The sequence below is a fragment of the Palaemon carinicauda genome, chromosome 5 (genome assembly GCF_036898095.1).
Source record: "Palaemon carinicauda isolate YSFRI2023 chromosome 5, ASM3689809v2, whole genome shotgun sequence".
NCBI lineage: Eukaryota > Metazoa > Arthropoda > Malacostraca > Decapoda > Palaemonidae > Palaemon > Palaemon carinicauda.
The window spans coordinates 158,075,730-158,101,760 of record NC_090729.1 but is presented as its reverse complement, the minus strand read 5'-3'; the positions used below and the strand labels follow the sequence as shown (position 1 = coordinate 158,101,760).

At 41.1% G+C, this 26,031-nt stretch overlaps 1 protein-coding gene across 1 annotated transcript in view; it reads left to right on the top strand.

The window, feature by feature from the left end:
- The window catches only part of AGO3 (Argonaute 3), a 431,904-nt gene that overhangs the window by 104,389 nt on the left and 301,484 nt on the right, over positions 1-26,031 (top strand). The window lies entirely within an intron of this gene.

The window sequence follows — 26,031 nt, the reverse complement described above, 5'->3', positions numbered from 1 at the left end:
GACGGAGAGGTATAACAGTTCAATTTTGTTGGGTTCCAGCACATGTAGGTGTGTCCGGGAATGAGAAGGCAGATTCACTGGCTAAGGAGGCTACATCCGAGTTGCTGCCAAGAAGGTATCCCATTACCTGTAATGATTTCTTACCTGACATCAAGAAATTGGTTTGCAATAAATGGCAACAGCAATGGGATAGTCAAGATGGCAATAAAATGAGGGAAGTAACAAATGACATATCTCCTTGGAGGTATAATATGATGCCCCGAAAATGGGAGACGTCTCTTTGTCGTGTCCGTATTGGTCACACTCGGTTGACACATGAGTTTCTGCTGAAGGGCCAACACCAACCGTATTGTGACAACTGTTTAGTACCTCTAACAGTAAGGCATTTGTTGACCGAATGCCCCAATTATAACATCTTGCGGAATAGATATTTGTTTGAGGCTCGAGGTGAGGGTGGCAGGTTCATCCTTACCAAGATTCTTGGAAATGATGTGTCCTACCATGCAAGTGGCATTTTTAGATTTCTTTCAGAAGCAGGTCTTCTGAAAAATATTTAACTTGTATGACATTCAATTTTTATGATTTTAATTGAATACTCTTTAATTTTTTATTTTATTTCATTTTTTACTTTTGTATACATAAATTAAATGTTACCGGCGTCAATGACCTTAGATGTCAGGATGCCTCAAAACTTTAAATCATTCATTCATTCAATCCCTTAAAGGAGCTCCTTATGAACCTCTGCATCAGTCCTCAGATCGTGACTTGACGCATATGATGCTTTTCCTCCCCTCTCTGGCCTCCACCAAATGGGTCAGCAAGCTGCATTGTCTTAACTATGACAGCCCATTCAAGTGGGTGGATCAAGTAACGCTCAACTTCAGCTCAGCTTTACTAGGTAGTTGGTTGGCCATGGCACAGCCACAGATACTACTGCAAGAGTTATGGGGTCCTTTGACTGGCCAGACAGTACTTCATTGAATCCTTCTCTCTGTTTACAGTTCACTTTCCCTTGGCCTACAAATACATCGAATAGTCTGGCCTATTCTTTACAGATTTTCCCGTCCTCATACACCTGACAAAACTGAGATTACCAAACAATTCTTCTTCACCCAAGGGGTTAACTATTGCACTGTAATTGTTCAGTGGCAAAGTTTTCTTAGTTTATATAGGAAATATTTGTTTAGGTGTTGTTAATGTTCTTAAAGTATTTGATTTTTCCTTGTTTACTTTCCTCACTCGGCTAGTTTCCCTTTTGGAGCCCTTAGGCATATAGCATCCTGCTTTTCCACCTAAGGTTGTAGCTTAGCAAGTAATAATAATAGTAATTCGTCTCTTGGGTTTGTTGCCAAGACTCATAAACGGCTGTAGTGGACCCTAGGTTCAGGACCTTCTGGATTTCCTGATCAATTATTACATTGTTCTCTGAGAGCAATGAGGTACAATAAAAAATGAACTTCTGGAGCTCGCCTGCACGTCAAAAGACAATTTGTTAGCACTGGCAGGATCAAAAGGAGAGTCATAAATAACACGTTCTCAGCTTGGATTCGCCAGATCATTGAACGAGCGTTGAATCCTGACTCTTCGCCAAGAGATCGCAGACCCAAGGGTCGTGAAGTTGTGGCCGTTAGTGTGTCCCTAGTTTTTAAAAAAACTTTTCTGTGTCGCAGGTCCTACAAGCGGGTGCCTGGAAACATTAAAACACCTTTACGGCCCACTACCTGCAAGATGGAACCCATAAGAGCCTGGTTACATTCTCCATATGTCCTGGGGTGGCAGCTTCCTCAGCTCCCTTACCGGGCAAGTATCAGTTAGTCGAGGGCAGACATTACCTGGTGTTAGTCTGAGATGAATGGACAGAATGACTGGGCTTTTCTTTTTTCATCTTCCCCTCTCTTGGGGTTTACCAACTGGAGAACTGTTACTACAGTTAACTACCATTTCCCTTTTATGGCCTGAAATTTTGTTATTTATTTGTTGTCCCCTTTTTCCTTGCGAGAGGGAGTCGGGAAATCTAATGTAGAGTTTTTATATGGTTTGGAACAAATTAAGCAATTTACATGTAAAATATGTTTTGAAACAAAAGCCATTCCAGAACGAATTAATTACATGTTGTGAGGCATTACTGTAATTTATTTACTTTCTTCACTGGGCTATTTTCCTCGTAGAAGCCCTTTGGCTTAAAGCATCTTGCTTTTCCATCTAGGGCTGTTGCTTAGCAAGTATTAATAATAATGATAAAAGTCGTCCAGATGTCTGAGGAGACAGCCAATTCTGTGAGCCCTAGGTGACACTAGGGCGAACACTCATAAAAACCTGGGGTGCCATGGAAAGACTAAAACACAGCACCTTGAACTGGTATTATTGTGGTCAGACATGATCCTTAGATACTTCCTTGAAGAGGATCTGGAAGCATGCATCCTTGAGATACAATGCACACATGAAGTCTTCTGGTCTTACCGCTTGTCTGACCATGTCGGCTGTCTCCTTCTTGAACAAAGTTTTTCTGACAAACTTGTTCAAGACTAAGAGGTCAATGACTGGTCTCCAGCCTCCAGACGCCTTTCTCACAAGAAAGAACCTGGGGACCCATTGAAGACCTCCTGGAGGGCATACTTCTCCAACATTGTCTGGATTTCAGCCTAAAGGGCCAGCTCCTATACGGATCCCTTCGTGTAGGAACTTGTTTGGACTGGATCCCGAGTCAGTGGAGGGAGAGATTTAATGAACGGGATATGATACCCTGAACAAATGACCTCAAAGGTCCAGGGCTTAGCCCCGAGCTGCAGCCATCTGGGCCAGTGGCTTTGTAGGCATCCCCACACAGATGGACAGGTGGGAGGATTGCCTGTCCCAGAGGGAGCAGCTTATGCCAGCCCCCCTATTTCCATTCTCTCTACGCAAGGACTTTGGCCCTTTCCAGTTGTCTTGAAAGAGCTTCTATGGCACCTTTTATTCTATGGCCGTACCCCTACTCACCAATAGTTTGGTGGAGGTTGTTTCTTATGTAGCGGAGCTTGGTTGGGCCTCGATGTAAGGGCCCCCTGGAGGAGTAAGTCTTGGTTAGACTTCCTCCACCTCTCCTCCACCCCCTCAACATCTTCCTGATAAAACAGGGAACTCCTCTCGAAAGAGGAGTTTCTCAGTCTAGACACCTTGGCTTGCGGAAGTTGTCGATGGAGCCCCTCTATTATAGAGTCCCGACGCTTGAGGATGGTGTTCACCACAGGTTGACCAACTGGTGGGTGAGTAGCTTGATAGTCCTAGTATCGGACAATAGAAAGGTCTCCATTGACTTCTTGGAAGAGTAAGCCCGGGGTAGATCGAAGTCATCAGGATAGGCTGTTTCTGGCTTATGTCCTGGAATAAGAGACTTCCCTAGACCTCTCTTGCTGAGATGTGGACTCTCCAGCCAAGGACTTTGAAATGGTATTCAAGTTCTTCGGCTTCCTGTTCGGGGCCAGGTATCCCGCCAGAAGAGACGGCCTTGTGGATGTCTTTCCCCACGATCTTGCAACGGTCACAAGCCACCGGCGGACACGAGGTGAAGTGTGTTCATTTGAAGACGAGTTGCTGGAGAGTCACGCACAGCTGAAGAGGGACAAACGGCTGGCAAGTTATACACAGCTGACGAGTAGCAAACTACTAGTGAGTCCACACAGGTGACGCATGACGAGAGGCGAGAGGTTTAGCGTGACGGTCCTTGACAGGACTGAAAAGACATCTCCCTACCGCAAGGTGTGGGAGAACGTCCAGGGGGGCAAAGTGATAACTTTGAATCTTAACGAACCCCAGAGGGGAACGTCTACGTGGTTCCTCTGGAGAGGAAACCTGTTAAGACTGAGTCAGAGAAGGAAAAAGTTTTTCTCTTGAGGATCTCTAGATCCGAGTCCCTATGGGGAGCCTCACTCGCGGATGAGAGAGACGACTGCCTGCAGGAGGGACTCGAGTCTGAATTTGCTCCACCCTCTGCGGAAGTCAGCTCAGCATGGGGGAGAGTGTAGTCTCTAGCGTTTGGCGACGAGATAGCTGTTACTGATCTCTGTTGAGCTGTCAGTAATTCTCCACCGGAAGCAGGAAGCTTGCTAAACAGTTGATGAAGGGAAGAGAAGGGAGATCAGCCCAACACCCATTAAGGTTAACTCCCTCCGAAAGGAAAGTTGTCCAACCCCTGGAAGCGGACCTCAAGGCAACGATCTCTGTTTCCCGTTAACAAGCCTTGTTCTGAAGGTCGGAATCGAGTGCTGCCTGTGAAACTTAACCAAGGCTAGTTTCTGGGTTCACCCCAAAGGGATCCCCCCTGGAACACCTGAAGAAACCCAGAATGCCACTGCCCTTGTTCATGCTCTTGAGTATGAGGAACGAAGGAGTAGAAGTAGTGTGTGTTGTAGAGACTGTACTACTTGGCAGGGACCTCGTCCTCATAAGGGAAAGGTCATAGTCAGCGTGCTGATCAGGAGCTGCCACAGGTGCAGGACTGTGTCTGGGCAGGTACAGCAGATTCCACAGGAACAAACGACTCTGCTCTCCTACGTCAGCTGAGGAAATATAAAAATTATGAAGGAAAAACTCCCACTTGAGGATCACCTAACCCGCGGACGGGAAAGGTGTCCCCCAAAGAGTACAGAAACATAATAAGGACTGTGCATTCCCTTCGCTGGCCTTCATCATCATGAGGACAGCGGCGGCGTAAAAAATGTAAAATAGAAAAATTGCTATTAACTAATCAGCTGAAGAAACAAACTACTCGGGAGAACCATTCAACCCTAAAGCTGGAAAATGGTTCTTCGAGGGGTAGTAGACAGGCTAAAGACTATGGACTCCCTCCATCGGCTAAGAATGGCTGTTGACCCATCACTGCATGAAAGTCTGTGGAGTTAAGAGCTGAAAAAGTTCATTACAAATGGTTATTTCAACTTAATTACTGGAGAAAACCATTCGGGAGTGCAACCTAACCCGCATAACAGGAAAGGTGTTTTCTCGCAGAGTATGGACTGGCTGCCCACGTAACGAGAGAGTGGCGTCGTCAGCGAGGAAGAGTAAGACCGAAGTTAAGCTCTGGGAAGGCCGTAAACGGTCTTCCTCCGAGAACTTGCTGTAGAAAACAAAGTTAACATCCAAATGGAGGAATATCCACGCGAAGACGACTCACGTACGGTGGAGGCCGAGTCTTTTGGAAGGCCACCAGCCTACTGGTTGTCCAGCCTCCAAGGTGGGAAGATCGTAAGAGAAGGTTCTCTGCCCTTGAGAACTTGCCGCACTACGCTGCCACATAAACAGCAACATTCGCTGAAAAGAAAACTTGAATACTATACTGTATGTATAAAAACATTGCACGAATGATTTCATATATATAACAAAAAAATAAGTTTTTAAAGTTAAATGGCTAGTGACTTGGAGCAGAGAGAGACAGTTTCTCTCTCTCCGAGCCAAAAGCAAAATGGGTCCTCAGCCCAGGTGTGTGAGTGAGCGGGATAGCCAGCTACCACCCACCCCTTCCGCTAATTAGCAGTTGGGATGGTTATCCCTCGTTAAAAGTCTTATGGCTCAATTTTCAGCTACGCCGAAAGTAATATCTGCTATAAATAGCGAGGGTTTTTATGGAGTGACGGAACAATTATATTTTTGAGAATACATTAAGTATAGTTTTTGATTGACCCTGAAATTCGGATTTTAGCAAATACTCAAATGCAAATATGACTTCCAGAGATATCAAATATTGAATTACCTGATATTTGTAGATATAGATGTTTAGTATTACATACTTAGGAATTTGGATGATGTAAATATTTTTAAATTCTTGAAAAAACAGATAAACAAAATAAATTTTATTCCAACAATTGATTTTGAAACAAAAAATCCCTTTAAAGTAAGTCGTTCAATTATTTTTTTTTCCATATTCTTCTTTGTAGTAATTCTCATCTGAGTGTAGTTCTAAGTCAGTTTATTTAATTTATCATTTTCAGTTATCCTCTAAATTGTTGACGTTATGCCAGTTTCAATTACTGTACCTTGTAAGAATGCTATATATGAACGTGAGAATTAATGCCTTTTAGACATTATTGTATAGATAAACCTACTTTATATACGGTTTTTGTAATTGACAGCTATTAATACTGGTTTTAACACTAGTATAGAAATAAAGATTAGATTGGTATCCTAAACAAGAACAGAGCCACCCAGCAATGTTATATAGAGAGAATATACTACAACTTTGATAAATATCTCTCTTTTGTGGTCTTGACTCTGAGTGAACTGCTAATGTTTATGAATAGCTACCTTGTGTAGGTTATTATAGGCAGTTTTGAATAAGTAATATTAATGTATGAGTAGAGTACAGTATCCCCATGAAGTTTATTTATAGTTGTGCTCCTCTTTTAATGTTTTTAATGGATCTCCATTGTACCAACAATTGATTTGGGTTCTGATCACCTTAATAAATTTTTCTGGGTCGATCTGTGACGGCCGGTGAAATGGGTCCTTCTTTACACTTTTCTAATATAAATCTTCCAAATATACTAGAGAAAGATAAAAGCATGGAATGCAGATGTTGCTATTATCGCGCGATCACCTTGTGGGCGTCGTGTATTTAACAAGGGCGTGTGAAAACCACTATTCACAGGCTGTCTTCCATTTAGATAATCCCTTCATCAAAGGGGAGGGCCGTGGCAGGCCCTAGAGAATACAGTTGGGCTACCCCACCGACACCTACTACTCGCGCTCTCCAGGTCATCCTTCTGTTTTGGACTTGCCCGCAAAGTTGATAGTGTTTTGCTCAGTGTTTTTAGCAAGTGATTGTCGTTAATTCAACATGACTGACGTTGCTACTTCACCTTTACCAATGTTAAGTACCATAGTTTGTTTTGACAGTTTATTTCAGTACCGGGCATTTGTTCTTTTTCCAGTATTGTGGATTATAGTTTTGGAAGCGGTTGGCCTGCCTTGGTATCGGCAGCCATTTTGGGTATTGTTCGCGTCGGTAGATTTTCAAGTTAATTTTGCCCATCTGGTACTCTGTCATCTAGATTATATCACTTACGTTTTATGACCAATTTTATTATCATTATTTATTATTGGTTTTCACTATGGTATTTATTTGCTAGCAAGTCCAATTTGGACCTACGAAGAATAGCGATTGAGTCTTTGTTATAGTTTTGTACATGACTCAGGAAGGTGCTCGTTTTAGACTATATCTTTATGTTTATTTGTTACGTTGTCGTTATTCTTCGTTCTTGGTTATTACAATTACTAAGAAAAAAGCAATCAAATTTATTATTTTTCTTATTGTGTGATGTTAGTTTTTTATTATGTAACCTTAAGAGCGTGAGCATAGTGTGCTCGTTTTCTGTTTCTACAGTTACGAGTTACCCCTTCTCTCGTTTTCTTTATTAAGCTCGAGTAAGGGAGATGGATTTCCCGTTTTCCGTTTTTATACGATCACAAGTTATTCCTGCCTCCTCTTATTCTCCGAGTTGATGATATTACATTTAATGATATTCACGTTTTATTGTTGTGGTTACTGTTAATATAGCTAGCACTATTAATAGGTTACGTTAGTGTATGAGTCATTAGTTGGGGTCGCTTTATGCCGACACCCTTAGTTCCGCCTTGAGTTATACTCCGCCATAATGGATACTCATTGGGTGAGAACTAGTCAGATATTTGGAGTGCAACGGTAAAATCCGGCACTCAGACTCCGGCTTCGGCCTTTTGCACACGAACCTTTGTCATGATTGATCACAATTACATTATTACGGTCCCTTTTTTCATCGAATCTCCGGCTTCACTGGAGATAACACAGACATTCAGTATTGAGGAATGTTATCGTACCGCTGAGGGTCACGATTTCACAATGACGGACCTTTGTCAGATCTCCGGTACGAACAAGATATCAATCAGACGATCAGAACCGGAGTTAACAATTTGATCAATCAGACGATCAGAACCAGGGTACGAACCCTTTTTCATGAATAATCACAATTTCGTTATTACGGTCCTTTTTCATCGAATCTTCGGCTTAACCGGATATCACACAGACGTTCAGCATTGAGGTTAATATTAGCTTTCCTCTGTTGTTCACGTTTTCACTATGACGGACCTTTGTCACCGGGTCTCCGGTGGCAACAGAGATCACTCAGACCACGGGTGGCCAATCTTTTGTTTTAGCTGTAAAGGAAAGGATTGAACATGAATAGAAAGTAAACTGCACTTACTGTAATGACACTTTAAATTTGCGATGATAATATTCATTAGCTATTCTTGAAAGTCCTAATGAAAATATATGAACATAATTAGCAATTTTAAAGAAAAGTCATTCAATTTACTATCTTTGGGGTATAGTGCGCCACTAGTAATCATGAAATGCGCAACTGTTGGCGCATGCGACATAGGTTGGCCACCCCTGACTCAGACGTTCAGAACCGGGGTTAACATTATTTTACCGATGAGGTTTATAGTTACATGTTATGTGGTTACTGGATATTAGTATTCTATTGATTCATCTGTTCACTGACCAGAGTCTCAAGGAACAGTAGATGGCCTCTCATGGCATGGTTGGTTTCGACCTGGCTTTTCATTACAAGGGGCTAGCGTTTGGTTCCAAGTACTGAGTAGAAATTTACTTCTATTTGAACACGATGTTGTATGGTTATTTATACATATTTATAATTAAATGTATGCATAAATATAGACATTATTATTAGTTATTGTTATATGGTTGATCCCAGCCTGTGAATAGGATCACTAACCAGAGTTTCAAGGAACATCCAGACTTATGTCTCCTTTCTTTTACAGACGGGCCGCCTACATGGTATGGTTCCCGGAATCATGCACGATCTGCTACGAGCTGTCCTCCCTACTCCTGACCCATGATGTAAGTTGGTTCTAATGTTTCCTTTTGGTATCCTTTGGCGATGATTTAATTTGATCCGGATTAATGTATGCATTGCTTATTGAGGAGAACGGTCTTCTCCTTCATCACTAATCCCCTCACTTCTTTCAGGATGATGATGAATCTCTCCGGCCTGCAAGAGCGGCTCTCCGCCCTTGGGTATCAAGGTTTGGAAGGAATGCTCCATCTAGAGGACCCATCTCCTCGGAGTGTCCTCTTTAGGGTTGGACATCGACCCCATGGACGGGCAGGTAGGTGGTGATGAGTTTTGAGCCTTCAGCTTTGCAATTACCTGCGTCACCGACCTAGGACCCTCAAAGGATCCTGATGTTCATATTACCTTGCATAAAACCGTGACTGCTAAAAGCAAGGGGTAGGGTTAAAGAGCAGATACAACACATTCTAGGGCAAGCCAAGGGGCTATGACGGAGCTCAAAGATATGGTGGTGAGTCGAATCCGTTCAGGAACTCGGATGCCTCCCCCTACAGCCCCAGACGTATCGAAGTAACCTCCTTCGATAAAAACAACACATAGAAATTTGCCTTACATGTCCCATATATAGATGGTACCACAACTCTGGATGGCATAGACGTCCGCCCTCTGGAGGACCTAGAATTTACTCTCGGGGACTAGAATTCCCATTCAACGGATTCGTTCGATTGAAAGAGCATGCCTTGGTTAGGTTAGACTAGGTACCGAAGGTAACGGTATTACTGTATTTCCTAAAAGGCAGGCCATATCTGTCTGGACCAGGATGTTGTCGGTCTGGGGGGTACGATAATTCCAAGCTGACCCCACACAATGGAGAATACGCCATATCTACAACTGCTCTCATTGTTGCCTTGCCTATTAAGGATAAATGGGCAGGTCTTACTATTCAAGCTGACAAAGAAGGTTCGGCCATGCCGGCTCTTAAAGAGCCGGACCCCACCTCGGGGAGACCCTAGCCTCGATTTATCCCACTGAGACTTTGTTTCGGATATTCATGAAGAACCAATCTCTGCCCTTCCAATTCGACCTGCACGTTTGGTGGTCTGATCGGGTTAGTTGTGGGAAATACGTTCTGTCTGAGGCCTCTATCAGACAGGAATCGAGCAGGCTGATAGTTTCCTCCTGATGGGGTAAAACCCTCTTCCCTCAGGAGGAGGTGAACAAGGTTCTACAAGATGATACGAGAGCAACCCAAAATTGCAGGAAAGGCCGGGCCTCACTGCCAGAAAGAAGGTCGAAGACCAAAAGCAAGCTTTCTTCAAGAAGAAGCAGAGAGTTGCCCTCTACAAAACGAGTCGGGGTCACTGCCATCAATAGTCAGTTACCCACTCAACATCACAGTCTTCCTCTGATTCGACGCCTATGCATCCGGATCCCCCCTCATCAGGTGGGATACCTCACTGATTCCCCAGGTACACAGCCCAACCCCGTTTGGATGCCCTCGACTGCATACAGCCCTAGCTCCGAACCCTCAGGTTCCTTTCGTGGACACCAGAGAGGAAGAAACAGGAGTAGAAGACAGTTCCGCCATCAAGGCGAACCTAGGAAAAAGGGGGCTCGGGGAAGGAAAGGACCTAGGTTCACTCCCTCACAACGAGGTGGTCCCGGTAGGGGAGAGACTTTACCACTTTCAAGACCATTGGACCTTCGGTCTGTGGGCTCATAGCATAATCTCTAAAGGTTTGAGGTGGAAATGGCCACAAGGTCCTCCTCCTCCACCAGTGACCTTCTCCCAGAAATCCACTCCCATCCTGAAAGAGTACACCACAGTGTTACTCAAGAAGAAAGCAATCAAACGCGACCGATCACCGAAGTTCCAAGGCCGCCTGTTCACATTTCCGAAGAAAGGCTTGTCGGCATTGAGAGTGGACCGGTACTTGTCAAAGCTAAACTCTTACATTCTCTGCGACAAGTTCCAGATGTTGACTATCTCTCAGGTACGGACCTTACTTACCCGTGGGGCCGTCACCACCTCTGTCGTTCTTACTGACGACTATTATCATGTGCCTATAGCTCGAAACTTCTCTTCTTATCTGGGTTTCCGCCTAGGCAGGAAAGCCTTGGCGTTCAAGACATGCCTTTCAGCCTCAACATTGATCCCAGGATATTCACGAAACTGGGAGAGACAGTGTTAGAACAACTCAGGAACCAAGAGATACAGATCATGGCTTATCTGGACGGTTGGCTCATTTGGGCCCGGTCGGCCATAGAAGGCAACAGAGCTACGAAGGAAGTACTTCGATTTCTCGACAACCTGTGATTTCGGGTCAATCTCCAAAAGTCTCGCCTGCAACCATCAGGCCACTTAGAATGGTTAGACATTCAGTGGGACCTTTCAAAGCACACGTTGTCTCACCCTTCCAAAAAGGTAAGGTGAATAGCTTCCAAGATCAAGAATTTTCTCAAACACAAACAGATGTCCAGAAGAACCTTAGAAAGTATTATCGGTCTTCTCCAATTCACTTCAATAAAAAAAATTCAAAGACATCAATCGAGTTTGGAGAAAGAGAGCTACAGTACCTTTAAGAGACAAGGTCTCGAAGTTCCCCTCTGTCTTGAAAATGAGACTACGCCCATGGTCCGAACCGGAGAACCTCTCCAAATCGGTTCCTTTACAATTCCCACCTCCACAAGTGACATTCTATACAGCCGCGCCTATAAGTGGATGGGGGGATTACTCCGAACATCAGATGTTTCAGGGGTCTTGGCCACCTGCCATGAAACAGACCCATATTAATGTTCTCGAAGCCATGGCAGTGTTCTTGACCCTGAAGAGACGCTCTCCTCCGAGGTCGAGCCACATCTGAGTAGTGTCAGACAGCACAGACGTAGTACACTGCGTCAACAGGGGAGGATCCAAGTCACCCAACCTGAATCGGATCCTGGTCACTATCTTCGCCTGGCCAACAGAAAAGAACTGGATCCTGTCAGTAACTCACCTTGCGGGAGTCCAGAATGTGAGAGCAGACTCACTAGCCAGGACGAAACCACTGGAGTCTGAATGGTCTCTAGACATAATTTCATTCCGGTGGATACTCAGAAACCATTAGAAGAAGGTTTACCTATTTCCCCCAGTGAATCTTCTAATGGGACTTTTACACAAAACTACGCTCCTTCCGGGGGACAGCGGCTTTAGTACCACCTCACTGGCCAAGAACAGTTGGTTTCCTCTCCTCCTCGAGTTGAAACTCTGTCCCTTCCAGATTCTGTTCCCCAAACTGACTCAAGTAATCCAAACTCACTGTGTCAGATTGCTCAAGGATAGCCAAAACTCTGACTTTGTGGACTACAGGAAGTTTGCAGCTCGTAGAGACGCGAACATTGAACCGGAAATCGATCTCTTCATCGAATCAGACAAAAGGGACTCGACAATTCGCCAATATGATTCGGCCGTTAACAACTAGCAGATTCCCTAAGAGTTCAGCCCATACTCGTATGTGTCCAAATATAGACATCTCTTTTTTGAGGTTCTTATTTGGCAAAGGCCTAACAGTTAGCACTTTACCCACCATCAAGTCAGCTTTGAAGAAGATCTTCCTAGTTGGGTTTAACAGTAACCTAGCTGATTCCTATTTCTCATCTATCCCAAAAACATGTGCTTGGCTTTGACTTTCGTTTCGGCCACAAAAGGACTCTGGTCTATGAACGGTGTCCTCAAAACTTGCGCCGGACACGGACAATGAATCCTGCTCTTATCACTCTTCTTGGGAAGACTTTATTGCTAATGGCTTTGGCCTCAGGTTTTGGAATATCAGAACTAGCAGCTCTCTCACGAACCCGGAAATCATAGATTTCCTCCCTTCAGCCGAAGAACTCCTTTCTCCAGACAATGCTTTCCTAGCTAAGAAATGAGGATCCGCAAAATAGGTGCTCCCCTCGGAAGATTATTCTTCTTCCCCAGGATCTTTTCTCTGTGTTCAGCCACTACTCTCAAGTCCTTTTTTAGCTAGAACTGCTACCTGCTCGTCTGGCCCCTTGGTTATCGGGGAACAAGGAGGTACTATTTCCATTCACGGTATCAGGCAACAAATCCTCTACTTCTTTAAACATACTAATCCGGAATCATTTCCCCTGGCTCATGATAGACGGACAGTAGATACCTCCATCAATTACTTCCAGAACAGGGACTTTGATGTTTTTTAAAAAGTATACGGGTTGGAAATCCCCTATGGTTGTCAAACGCCACTATCTAAAGATCTTACAGGCCCTTAAATACCCGACGATGGCAGCGGGGAGCCTTTTCCCTCTCCATTAATCTCTGCTTCTTACTTTCTTCCATCTCTTTTCTCCCTCCTACCCGCCACTCACACCACGTCGCCCATCTCCTGGGTAGTTCGTTAGCCCTATGATATTTGCCATGTTTAATTCCTATGGTTTAACTGTTATTGTAGTTACCGTTCCTTTAAGGTTTAGATATGCTTAGACATGTAAGGTTTGATGCCTTTTGCGATTCGACACTCAGTTGATTCCTTGTCGTCTTAGTTATTTAGCCTTACGCTCCCTAAGTCATTTGGCTAGTTGGTAATTGGACGTTTCTTACATTATTATATTATATTATTGTCGTTCATGGTGATTGTATTCTCCGCATTATGTTATTACTTTATTGGGCTTGGAAGGCATTCTCTGGTACATTTTCACCGGCCGTCACAGATCGACCCAGAAAAGGGATTTTGACGAAGGAAAAATCTATATCTGGGGAGAGACCTGTGACGCCCGGTGAAACCCTTCCCGGTTATTTTTGTACGGACCCACCCTTTCCTTGCCAAGCCATATGTTCTTGCAGAAGGATGACCTGGAGAGCGCGAGTATTAGGTGTCGGTGGGGTAACCCAACTGTATTCTCTAGGGCCTGCCACAGCCATCCCCTTTGATGAAGGGATTATCTAAATGGAAGACAGCCTGTGAATAGTGGTTTTCACACGCCCTTGTTAAATACACGACGCCCACAAGGTGATCGCGCGATAATAGTAACATCTGCATTCCATGCTTTTATCTTTCTCTAGTATATTTGGAAGATTTATATTAGAAAAGTGTAAAGAAGGACCCTTTTCACCGGGTGTCACAGGTCTCTCCCCAGAAATAGATTTTTCTTTCATCAAAATCCCTTGATTTATTCCAACACTAAATACAGACCCTTTGTCTTTGTATTAGGGATATACTTTCAGCGAAGCTGGAAGACTAGTCATAACACTGTAGCTATGTGTAACTAACAGTGGGGTAGGTGGTTAGTACCGGCTACCCTGTTCACACACACACACACACAAGTGTTCTATCATCACTTACTTTTGGCTCGGTGAAGAGTAGACGTTCGTCTCTCTCCACCGCTCAACCTTTTATGACTGGTCTTTGTTCTTTTATTTTTTTTTTTTTAATTTTCACAGGTTAGTGTTGCTGTTTGGGAGAGAGCATATGTGGAGTTTTTCCTCGAGGGCGAGAACCTTTTTTTACGATCTCTCCCTCTTTGATGCAGAATAACCCTTAGCCTGCATGCCTCCACCACTTCCCTTAGTGAAGCGGCTCAGCCCTCCGCAGGGGAGTCATTCTCCATGTGAATACTCTTCACTGTATTCAAGTAGATGTTGCTCGGACCATTTCCTAGACTCTAGGAAATGGTCCAAGCAACATCTACTTGAATACGGGATTGAATGTTAAAGGCTCAGGACAAGATAGGAATGCCAAAGAGAAGGAAGGGTGAAAATGACACAGATTACACTACTGACGCTTACTAAGAATGAAAGAGAGAGAGATTTTTGTACCAGTATGAATTGGTTTGGAGAGGACATTTCTGTATTTCAGGGAAGGGGTTCACCACATGTAAATAAACAACTCTGAAATATAAAGAAATGTCTTTATGGTATCTAGTGATGAGGTTTATTTACTGGTAAAAGCAATGCTATAGAAAACTCATCTTTATTTAATAAATTTCTAAAAATCAAATTCTTGTCCGATTTCTGGCGAACTTAAATGTTCAGAGAAAAATTACTATACTAGTTTTAAATATTGTCAAGTTCTCATTATTCAAACATGGAAAGATAGAAAATTGAATTGCCTATAAACTGAATACTAATACTTAACACCTATACATGCTAATGTGGAATCAAGCAATTTCAAAAAAAAAAAAAAAAAAAAAAAATTAAGCTTGTTTTATCAAATCTTGAAATTTTTGGAGAAAATATACTACTTTTGTGAATATTAAACAATTTTTATCATTTAAAACTGGAAAGATGGGGAATTTTATAGCCTACTATCTGCACATCTGCATTTTGGAAAAACGTAAAACTTCTATAAGAAACATGGCTTTCATTGAAAGTGGTTTCTATACTATGATGAAATATATATAAAAAAGCAAAATGGAATATGAAAATTTCCCATGTACAACTTTTAGAATAAAATGTCATCTAATAATAACATGCTGTATGACGAGATAAGCATCTTTCCTTCTGAGGCTTTGCCACGGTGTATAAAAACAGAGGCATTCCCCATTTCTGTACAACCTTCGTCCCCCATTACCAACAATAGTACTAACCTCTCTCAGGCCATATGCTTGCCTGATTTGATGGATGTTCCACTTGAAACCAAGTTACCAGGTGCACCTGTAGTGGGAAGGGTTAAAAACCTGGAAGCTCACCACCTATAAATGGGGAAAGAGAGATCTCCATCTCGATCGCCCCTTCCATAAGAAACGTCAGTTGTGACGTCAAATAAATATAATGTCTTATCTGTTGATCTTTCTGATCAACCAGAAGACAACTTAAATAAATCAGAAATTCAAGTTGAGGTCCAGAATTAGATCAAAAGGACAAAAAGAAAATCACAAATGCAAAACCCAATCTATCAAGACCCTCTAATAAAACCACTGGGGAATAATGTTAGATCAAAAATTGCTAATGGGAAGAATTCATCCAAAGGGGCTTCCTTAAAATTAACCATAGTTTTTTCCTACATTTTGCAATGGAATTGTTAGGGTTCAAAGGCCAAATATGAAAAACTTTTATCTCCAAATTCATGAGCATTCTCCCATAATTATATGCTAAAGGAGAGCAAACTTGGTGATAATACTCCTTGTCCTCGCAAATATATTAGTTATAGGACATCATATGATCATTGTGTGGGTAGCCGTGGCGGAAGTATCATGTGCGTTAGTTGAGATAATCCCCTAATATCTTTAATATCTATTTGTACACCTCTGCTGGCATTGGTTGTGCAGATTGATATAGGGAGAAAATGAAATATTTGCTCTCTGTACTTTCCTCCAAATGAAAACATGTTGTATGATAATTTAGTAGAGGTGATTCAATAACTCCCTCAACCTTTTCTTTTTCTTGGAGATTTGAATGATAGACATCCTATATGGGGCGATGATTTAGCAAACGCCAGGGGCAATATTATATCATCAATTGTTTAAAATGAGGATGTCGAACTCCTTAATACAGGAGAGCCCACGCACTTGCATATTCAGACATGTACCCTGTCATTCATTGACCTTTCAAAAGCAAGCTCTAACTGCCTTCGCAATTTCAGTTGGAGGACATTAGATTATTGGCATACTAGTGATCATGCATCAATCATTATAAACACCAACAATGGTCCCCCTTTAAAAAGATTGCCCCAGTGGAATCTTGACAATATGGAGTTGGTTAAATTTCGTGAGCTAAGTGAAATCGAAGTGAGTGCAGAACAGTTTGAAAGTGTTGATGATGTCATAAATTTACTGAATGATCTCTTAACACAATTGCCCAGACGCTGTACTGAGGAGAATTTAATTATATACAAGAAATGTAGAGCAGTTCCATCGTGCCATGAAAGAAGCTAGTCGACAGTCTTTGGTGTCTATGGTTTCCTCCATTATCAGTAGAGCACCACCACCTTCTGTATGGAGGAAACTAAAAAAGATACCAGGCAAATTCACCCCCAGCCCACCATCAGTGTTGAAGGTGAATAGTCAGTATGTGAATGTAGCTGCTGAGGTTGGTAATGCCCTGACTGATCATTTCTTGAATGTATCTTGTAAGTGTGAAGCAGCTCCTGGTCACTAGTATAGGAGCATTGAAGAAAAGAAAATTTTAAATTTTGCAACAGGAAGGGAAGTCATACAATTCTCCTTTTACTGAAAGAGAATTTGATTCTGCGCTTGCTACTTCTAATAATACTACTCCTGGTCCTGATGGAATTCCATAGGCAATAATTAAACATGTACCTGTTAATACCAAGTTATTTATTTTAAGCATTATTAACAGAGTATGGCGTGATCATAGTTATCCAAGTGTTTGAGAACTACCGTATATTTCCGTGTATAAGGCGACCTTCATATAAGACGAGGTACAAAACTTGAGCAAATTTTATGAATTTATCTCATATCGGTAGTATAAGACGACTGCTCAATCATAAAACCATCTGTGTATAGCCTAGGCTATCTTTTGCAACACCAGATATCTTATGAAATATAGGTTATGTAAAGATGATGATATTACTTACTGTATTCTTATAAATTAAAAATAAATGAAATAACAAAACAAATCCTTTATTGTTTTCCGAAAACACACGTCACCTAGCCTGCATTGCTTTGTTTACGCTCATCAGCTGCTCACATCACGTACGAAATGCCCGTTCCTTCTTCTTCTTTTATGTTCTTTGATGTTCTTTGCGAGTTTGTTATAAAAGCATAGGATAATGTAAAGGTGGAAAGTGTAATAAAATAATTTTTAAAATACGGATCTCAAATGCCATGGATGGCAGTGAAGACGATTTATTGTACGAATGTGACGACGAAGCCAAAGTCGACTCACCGGAACCGGACTGGAATCCTTATGATGATGGCGTATATGATAAATCTCGTGATATGTTCGAACAGCTTTTCGAAACAGACAGTGATAACTGTGAGGGGGTTTAGTAGTGTTAGATTTATACATATCGCAGGTTTGATGTTTAATATCAATTGGAAATAAAGTTTTACAAATTTTTAGGTTTAAAATGCAATACTGTAATGTACCGTAATCTTTATTGAGAAATAAAGATTGTACCGTTTGTAATCCAAAATTGTTATTTACAACTAAAAATAATAATTTTTAAACAAATAAATAATATGATATCCTATATGTTATTACTATCGTAATTAACACTAGCATTAAAATTACTGAAAGGTTAGCGAGAGAAAAAGTTGCCAACAACGCAACCAATACTCGATGTTTACATTTTCTCAGCTGTGGTCGTATGGTTAAAAGTTGGAATTGTTCCTCGAATTTATCATTTATGCCATTTTTGTAGATATGTCAATAATATATACGGTAAAAATTGTTTCATTACTTTCATTATACATTTATATATTAACATAAACCATTGCATGTGTATCGGTGGTTATCGTACCTCAACCTAGGCTTGCCTACTAATAAACCAGGCATAGAATTCAAGGTGTGATTTTTATAACGGTTGTATTAGACGACCCCCCATTTTTAATGGTTGAATTTTGGAATACGCGGAAATATACGGTAGTCATTATTTTAGCCTTTTCAAAACCTGGTAAGGATAAGTTTTATGCAGCAAACTATTGACCGATTACATTGACATTTTGTTTACGTAAGATCATGGAGAAGATGGTAAATTCAAGACTATTGTGGTACCGGGAAAAGAAGGGTATTTTATCACCTATCCAGTGCGGATTTATAAAAATGCACTCAATGACTGATCGTGTTGATATGACTGACTTGTCTTTTATTTGTGAAGTCTTTGCTTCCAAAAAGTACCATGTAAGGTTTTTTTTTTTTCTTCACCTTGAAAAGGCATACGATACTGCCTGGAGATATGGTATACTTGAAACCATTCATAATTTGGGGTTATGAGGAGAGCTATCATTGTTCATTTAATCATTTATTTCACATAGATATTTTCAAGTAAGAGTGGGGGAATCTCTATCAGAGAGGAAATGTCAGGAAGTAGTTCCCCAGGCTAGTGTGCTAAGTGTAACCATATTTGCTCTAGCCATTAATGGGATATGCTCTGTCATTCTCCAAGATATTCTCTCAACATTATTTGTAGATGATCTCTCAATATCATTCACTTGAGCTAGAATGGCAATGGTTGAGAGAAAATTACAACTCTCAATTGACAAAATTATTAATTGGGCTGATATAAAGGGGTTTAAGTTCACAACAAGCAAAACTGTTATTATCCATTTCTGTCGTATCCGGGGAGCACATCCAGACCCAGATATGTACAGTACATCAAAAGTCAACGGATCCCATAAGTAAGTGAAGCTAGATTTTTAGGATTGGTATTTGATTGTAGGCTTACATGGGTTCCTCACTTAAAGGCACTAAAAGCTCAATGTCTGGAGGCTCTGAATCTTCTAAAAGTATTGTCCCATACAGTACATCATTTGGTTGCAGACTGCAAAACTATTTTAAAATTATACAAGGCCTCTATTTATTCAAAAATTAATTATGGATGTGAAATATACTTCTCAGCCACCCCAAGCCGATTAAAGATATTAGGTTCTATACATCATGCAGGTATTAGATTGTCCACAGGAACGGTTAGAATTTCGCCTATCCCAAGCCTCCTTGTTGATGCTGGAGAATTACCTTTAGGCCTTTACCGAAAGTTTTCTATTCGGTATTGGTTTAGGTTACAAAGATTTCCAAATTCTTTAGCCTATCAGACTGCAAACTTTGTAAGGCATTGTAGATGTAGTTACACCCAAAATCTCCTCAACCTTATGATATTCAAGTAAAACAATTAATAAAGTCTTGATATAGTAAGAAATAGTGTTGTTTCATTTAGGATATCACCAACCCCTCCATTGAAATTAATAGAGATATCTTTTTTTTAAATATATTGGTATAAAAAAGAACATGACTGAATTAAAGGGTCTCTTTTTATGGAACATGTCAAGGAACATAAGGAATTGACTTTTATTTATATTGATGGCTTCAAATCTGATGCTGGTGTTGGATTTTGAGTATATAGTAGTTTTTTTCCTCTAATATCTTCCATATATACTGCCGAACTATGTGGTATACTAACCGCTGTTGAGAAAATAGCTTTAAAAGAGGAGGGCAATTTTATAATTTTTCGTGATGCGAGAAGTGTTCAACAAGCTTTAGAAGCTTTTAATTCCAGTAACCCTTTAGTTTTAAAGATTTTAGTGTGGCATTTAATTATTAGCTTGGAAGGTATAAAAGTTCGATTTTGATTGGTTCCGACACGTGGGTGTGTCTCGAAATGAAGAGGCAGAGGTACTGGTAAAGAATGCTGCAGCCGACTTGGTACCAAGATGGTATCCCATTCTATGTAATGGTTTTTTACCTACAATTAAGAGTTTTATTTATAATGATTGGCAACAGTGTTGGCATAGTTTAACTGAAAGTAACATGAGAGAAATAGAGATTTAACATGATGCCTTGAAAGTGGGAGACTGCTTTGTCATCTCTGCATTAGTCACAGTCAGGTGACATATGAGTTTCTGCTGGCTGGCCAACACCTACCATATTGCGACGACTGTTTGATACCCTTGACATTGAGGCATTTGTTGACTGAATGCCCCACTTATAAACAGAAAGAAATAGATCTGTTTGTATTGCCCCACTTATAGAACAGAAAGAAATAGATCTGTTTGTATTGCCCCACTTATAGAACAGAAAGAAATAGATCTGTTTGAAGCTCAAGGCGAGAATGGCAGGTTCATCCTTGCCAAAATTCTTGGACATGATGTCATACAATGCTATCAGAATTTTTAGATTTATTTCAGAAGCAGGTCTTCTGAAAGTTATTGAACTTTAATAAAGATATATTTGCTTTTATGATTTTAATTAAATACTCTTTTATTTATGATAAATGATATCGGCGCCAATGACCTTCGATGTCAGGATCCCAGAAAGCTTCAAATCAATCAATAGTGCACCGTACTCCGTTCTGTCTAAATTAATTGAAATGCTTTTGCGTTATACTTAGAAATCCAAAATACATTATATTGAGGTTTTATATCATGCTTTTGCTAAACACGCCATCTAAAACTGAAACCATTGCCTTGTTTATGTTCCATCTCCGATCATAACAAACAAACGAACGCATTTACACAGCTTTGACAGCAACAGATATCTTACCAAGTATTGATTATGTAATAATGCTATTATTAATGTTTTACTTAAATATTAGGCTGGCCTTGAAATTGCCATTCACTCATTACAAATTTTATGATAAATTTTTTTTTTTTTAAAGGAAATTTTAGTGTTTGCCCTTTACATGGGGTCATTCTCTACATGAGAATATACGGTATATGTTCTTATTTCAGTAAGCTGTTTCAGTAAATCTTTTATTTTTATTTTTGTTTATCAATAAATTCTTTAAACTCAAAATCTGATTTAGTTGTCTCTATTCTTAAATTGCCATTTCATTTGCTTCCTTGGGCTGAATTGTCTTCTTGGTAAATTGTCATGGTTAGAATTGTTTTTGTGCTGTATTTTCCTGTACAGAATTGTCAGTGTGTCTTTGTGCAGATGACACTCCTGGACAGAGGCTTATCCTTGCACTGAGTGTCGGTAGTTGCTGTCCTCCCAGTGGGAACAATCCAATAGATGCAAGAAGGAGTCTTAAAGTAATTATTTGCCTTTGGTTCATTCTTGATGTCAAAGAAGTCCCTACTTCTTTCTCCTGTGGCTAGTACCCTTTCACCTGTTTCTTCTCATTCAGCTTTCTTCTTAGGTTGATCGGATGAGAGGGATGACTGTATAACCCTCAGACAACCTTCTGATCTAGAAGACACTGTTGCTTCCCCTAGAGCAGCAGTATTGGCTTCCTCTGAAAGGGAGTCTGTCTTGATGACGTGCTTCAGTTGTTGCCTTTTTTGAGGCCTTTGGGTTCCCTCAATAAGGAAAGGCTTTTGTGGGTGTTGATGCTAGGGGTACAGCAGGAGTGCACATCTGCCTCTGCATGGGTTGTTCTTAGCAATTCTTTGTCCCGAACCATTGGAAGGAAGTCCGTTCCAACAGGTCTCATGCCTCTAGCGGAAACCTCTTCTGCAGTTTGTTTTTCAACTGAGGTTCTGCGTGCTAGCTGTCTCCTGAGGTTTAGGCTAGTGTGCAAACCCCTGGATAAGTGCGGTTGCTGAATTCACTCGGCCAGAGGTTCCACACAATCCTTACCAATCCTTCGGGGCCCTACGGTGAATGCTCTTGCTCATGGGAGAAATCATCCTCGGTTGATTAGTCTACTCCTCGAGTTGCTTATAAGTGTTTGAGTGACTCGTCACTTCCACGCACTAGCTCTCTGGAGCCTTCAATAGATTATGCCTGATGGCTTCCGAAGCCAAAAGAGGCTTCCATAATGGCTTTAAGGTTTCACGAGTCTCCGTCGTGTGCACCCTTCTGGGCTAGAGCACCAGAGGAGTGCTTATTCGGGAATTCTACCAGTTTGATTAGGTGTGCTGTAACGTATGCAAGCGCTTTCTTTTAAAACAGTCTTGCCTCACACGTTACTATCTGTGCGTGCTCTTTCACGTGAGGACGAACATGAGTCATAGGCTCTTCACAAACCCTCGGAGAGAGATCTTGAGAGTGTTCATGCACCACCAGGTGTAGCTCGGTCTCATACTTCACTGTACACAACACAGTAGTAGATGTACAACCGTTTGTGCACCCATCAGTGTGTGCAGCATAGGATTAGTGGGACCACCTCTCGCTATCGGTTTACAAGTTTTACTGCTCCTGCGAGGGCTTCAGCTATATCTCCTTTGGCAGATAACGCTGTAGCTTCTTTTGCATGATTTGCAAATCATTCACTGGGGTAGGGGTTAACTAGCACATGCACCTCTGTCACAAGCCCAATGGGCTGCACCCTCTTTTGCGAGGGAATTGCCTTGGCCTCAGAAACTGGTGAAAGCAGTCATGGAGGCTACGACTAGTTCTATGACAGCATGATCACAACTTTTATCAAACGAACCCATTAACACACTGATGCTGTTGGAACCCTCGTATCGTAGGCATAGTAGTGTTACTGCCACAGTTCATATCCCAGTTCCTCGCCTATCTCCTGCACTCGACGGCCCCAGCGCCTTCTCCCACTCTCAAGTCACCAGCTCACGTATCTAGGTATCAGCAATATCTGGATACGAAGGCTGGCTACATAATGCCTGTTACATTGTGGGAACAATTAGGAATTGTCCCAATTGAGGTGATTAAGAGGACCGTCCGCCATGGGGTATTGACATAACTTTCTGAAATTGAAAATTGTTTTATTGCTTCTATGTATGCGTAAACATGTCATACATACTCCCCAGAAGTTTCAGCCAATTATTTTTACAAATAACGAAGATATAGAGGTTTTTAAATGATGACATCATCCTTACTGTGTCGTCTGCATGACTGGACTGAGTTTGACAAAATCGTCTTTGTGTGTTAATTTTGCATATCTATAGCGATTTTTCACTTATGTTTCGAGCTATCGTACGTCTGGCAGAAATGGAAGGCATTGGTAGAGTGCAGATGAACGAAATCTACTCCTACAATAACAGAAGCCAAAGTTTCCAAAGTTGTATAGAATTTATAATGCATGCGTTTGTTTACTTGAAGTTTGTATGTACATTGTGTTTCCACAACGCCCTCGGGAACATTATAGCAAGGCCAATGTTACCTAAGGTTATAGAAAGAACAAATAGTCAATCATTTTTCCAAACAATGAAGATATACGGTCTTTAAATGATGACGTCATCCTTATGGCGTCGTCTGTATGACTGAGTTTGACAGATGCGCAGTTCTCTCTCTCTCTCTCTCTCTCTCTCTCTCTCTCTCATTATTTACCACTGCCATTTATACAAATACTTTAATTCTCTCTCTCTCTCTCTCTCTCTCTCTCTCTCTCTCATTATTTACCACTGCCATTTATACAAATACTTTAATTCTCTCTCTCTCTCTCTCTCTCTCTCTCTCTCTCTCTCTCTCGAATTATTTAAAACTCCCATTTATACAAATACTATAATAACAATGTTCAACTCTCTCTCTCTCTCTCTCTCTCTCTCTCTCTCTCTCTCTCTCTCTCTCTCTCTCTCTCTCTCTCTCTCGTTTCGAAATCTCGTACCTCTGGCAGAAATGAAAGGCATTAGTAGAGGGTAGGTGAATGAAAATTACCAGCTACGAAAACATCAGCAAAGTTTCCAAAAACATATAGAAATTATAATGCATGTGTTTATTTACTTGAAGTTCGTATGTTGATTGTGCTTTCACAACGTCCTCTGGAATTTTATAGCAATGCCAATGTTACATAAGGTGATAGAAAGAACAAAAAGTAAGTGGAGAACAAGAAAAAAGAACCAAGAAAGAGGGAAACATGGATAAGAGTACAAAGCTGAAAGCTGCTAACTAAAACACTGGCAACAATTTGAGATCGCTGGCAACTCATAACATATGAATAGTAAACTGAGGGTTCAAATACCTCGTTTAGGGTGCATTTATGTAGGAATAAACAATAAAAGTTATCATAATAATATTATCTTGATTTATTTTAGAAAAGAAGCGAAAGTTTGCTGCAAATCTTTGGGAGCTCATAACTCAAAAACATACTTATTCCCACTTAGGTACATTTTTCTCACTTATTTGTTGTTCGATATTAGAGAAAAAGATATCGTTGAAAAGAAGAATAAAAATCCCACAATTCTGTCAGACAAAATTTTGATTTCTTTTTACATTTTTTTTTCACGATTATTTTCCGTCTAGATGAGGAAAAAAAATCATTAAAAAAAAACAGAAAGGAAAATCAAAATTCTGTCTGACAGAATTGTTCGGTTGTTAGAGTAGTTTTTGTGGTATAAGTTTCAATACAATTGGTATTATAGTAGTGGGGAAAAATGTACCTAAATATTTTTTTTTAAATCATAATTTTTGCTAATAAATCCAAAAGTTTTTGATCAAATGACTTGAAATTTTTATATGATGAAGGTATTATATATGTCTCAAACATATATAGAAATTGTGTAATTTGGATCATTAGAAAAAAAAATGGCGGACATGGCGGACGGTCCCCTTAAGATGCGAAGGTAGCAAGGGCAGGTTACGTCGCCTCTAGGAGATGCCCTTCACCATAGTACGAGCAGGGCTCGAGATCGTCAGGAGAGGTCTCGTTTGTTGACAAGTATAAACTGTCGCCTGTTGAGATAGTTCATACTGTCTCCACTGTTTTGTCCCCCAGAGCTAGTTGCTGCTACTAATTAAACCCCCACAGATTTAGCGGCCTATGGAGGCTCCTCGTAAAGAGGCTACTAGTGTCTTAGGTTCCTTCACCTCTAAGCCCCAAGGACAGAAGACGAGTTCCCTCCCTAAGAACTGGGCATCCAAAATTATGAATGATCCTGTTCTTCAGAGGAGTAATCAGGAGGCATTGGCTACCTTGTTGGATCCCTTAGTCCAGAATCCTCCTCCTAGGCCTCGGTCTCTTGCTAGGATACAAGGTGATAATCTTGGCCTATCTCTAGCCCAACCAGGTGTGAGCCATAAGTTGGAAGATACCTTAGATGCAGATTATGACGACTCCAAAGCTGTATTGCCAGCACCAGCTAGCCTTAAAACTCCGATCCACGATGTAATAATGACGTATCCGGATGTCGCTATCTGTATCACCAGGCATGTTTTTTTTATGTATAACATCATCATCGTAGCAAAGAGGTTAATGGGGAAAATGGATTCCATATATGAGGGGTCTTTCCCCACCTGGAGCAGCCACTGTACCCCTGATTTCCAAGTTTTTGTTATAGTTCCAGAAGGAAAAACTGCTTAGTCTAGGCAGTGAAAGGCTAACAGTCAGTCTTAGTCTTTAGACTGAGAAGGGTTCACCCAGAGGTTGTTGTTAGGGGGATAGGTATGTCCTTGGCGTTCAAAAGAAATTCTCTGTGTCGCAGGTGCTACAAGCAGGCGTAAGTAAGATGCAAACTAACTTCACCGCCCACTGCCTGTAAGATATAACCCATAGAACCCGTTACATTTAGTCTAGGCCCTGTGATGGATGTTCAACAAATGGGGTAGCTGCCTTAGTTCACTTGCACAACTAGTATAGTCAGTTGAGGGCAGAGGTTATGCTGTTAGTTTGCGATGAATATAAAGAAATGACTGGCCTTTTCTTTCTTCCTCTTCTTCTCTTTTGTGGCTCATCATCAAAGACACAGCCATCTG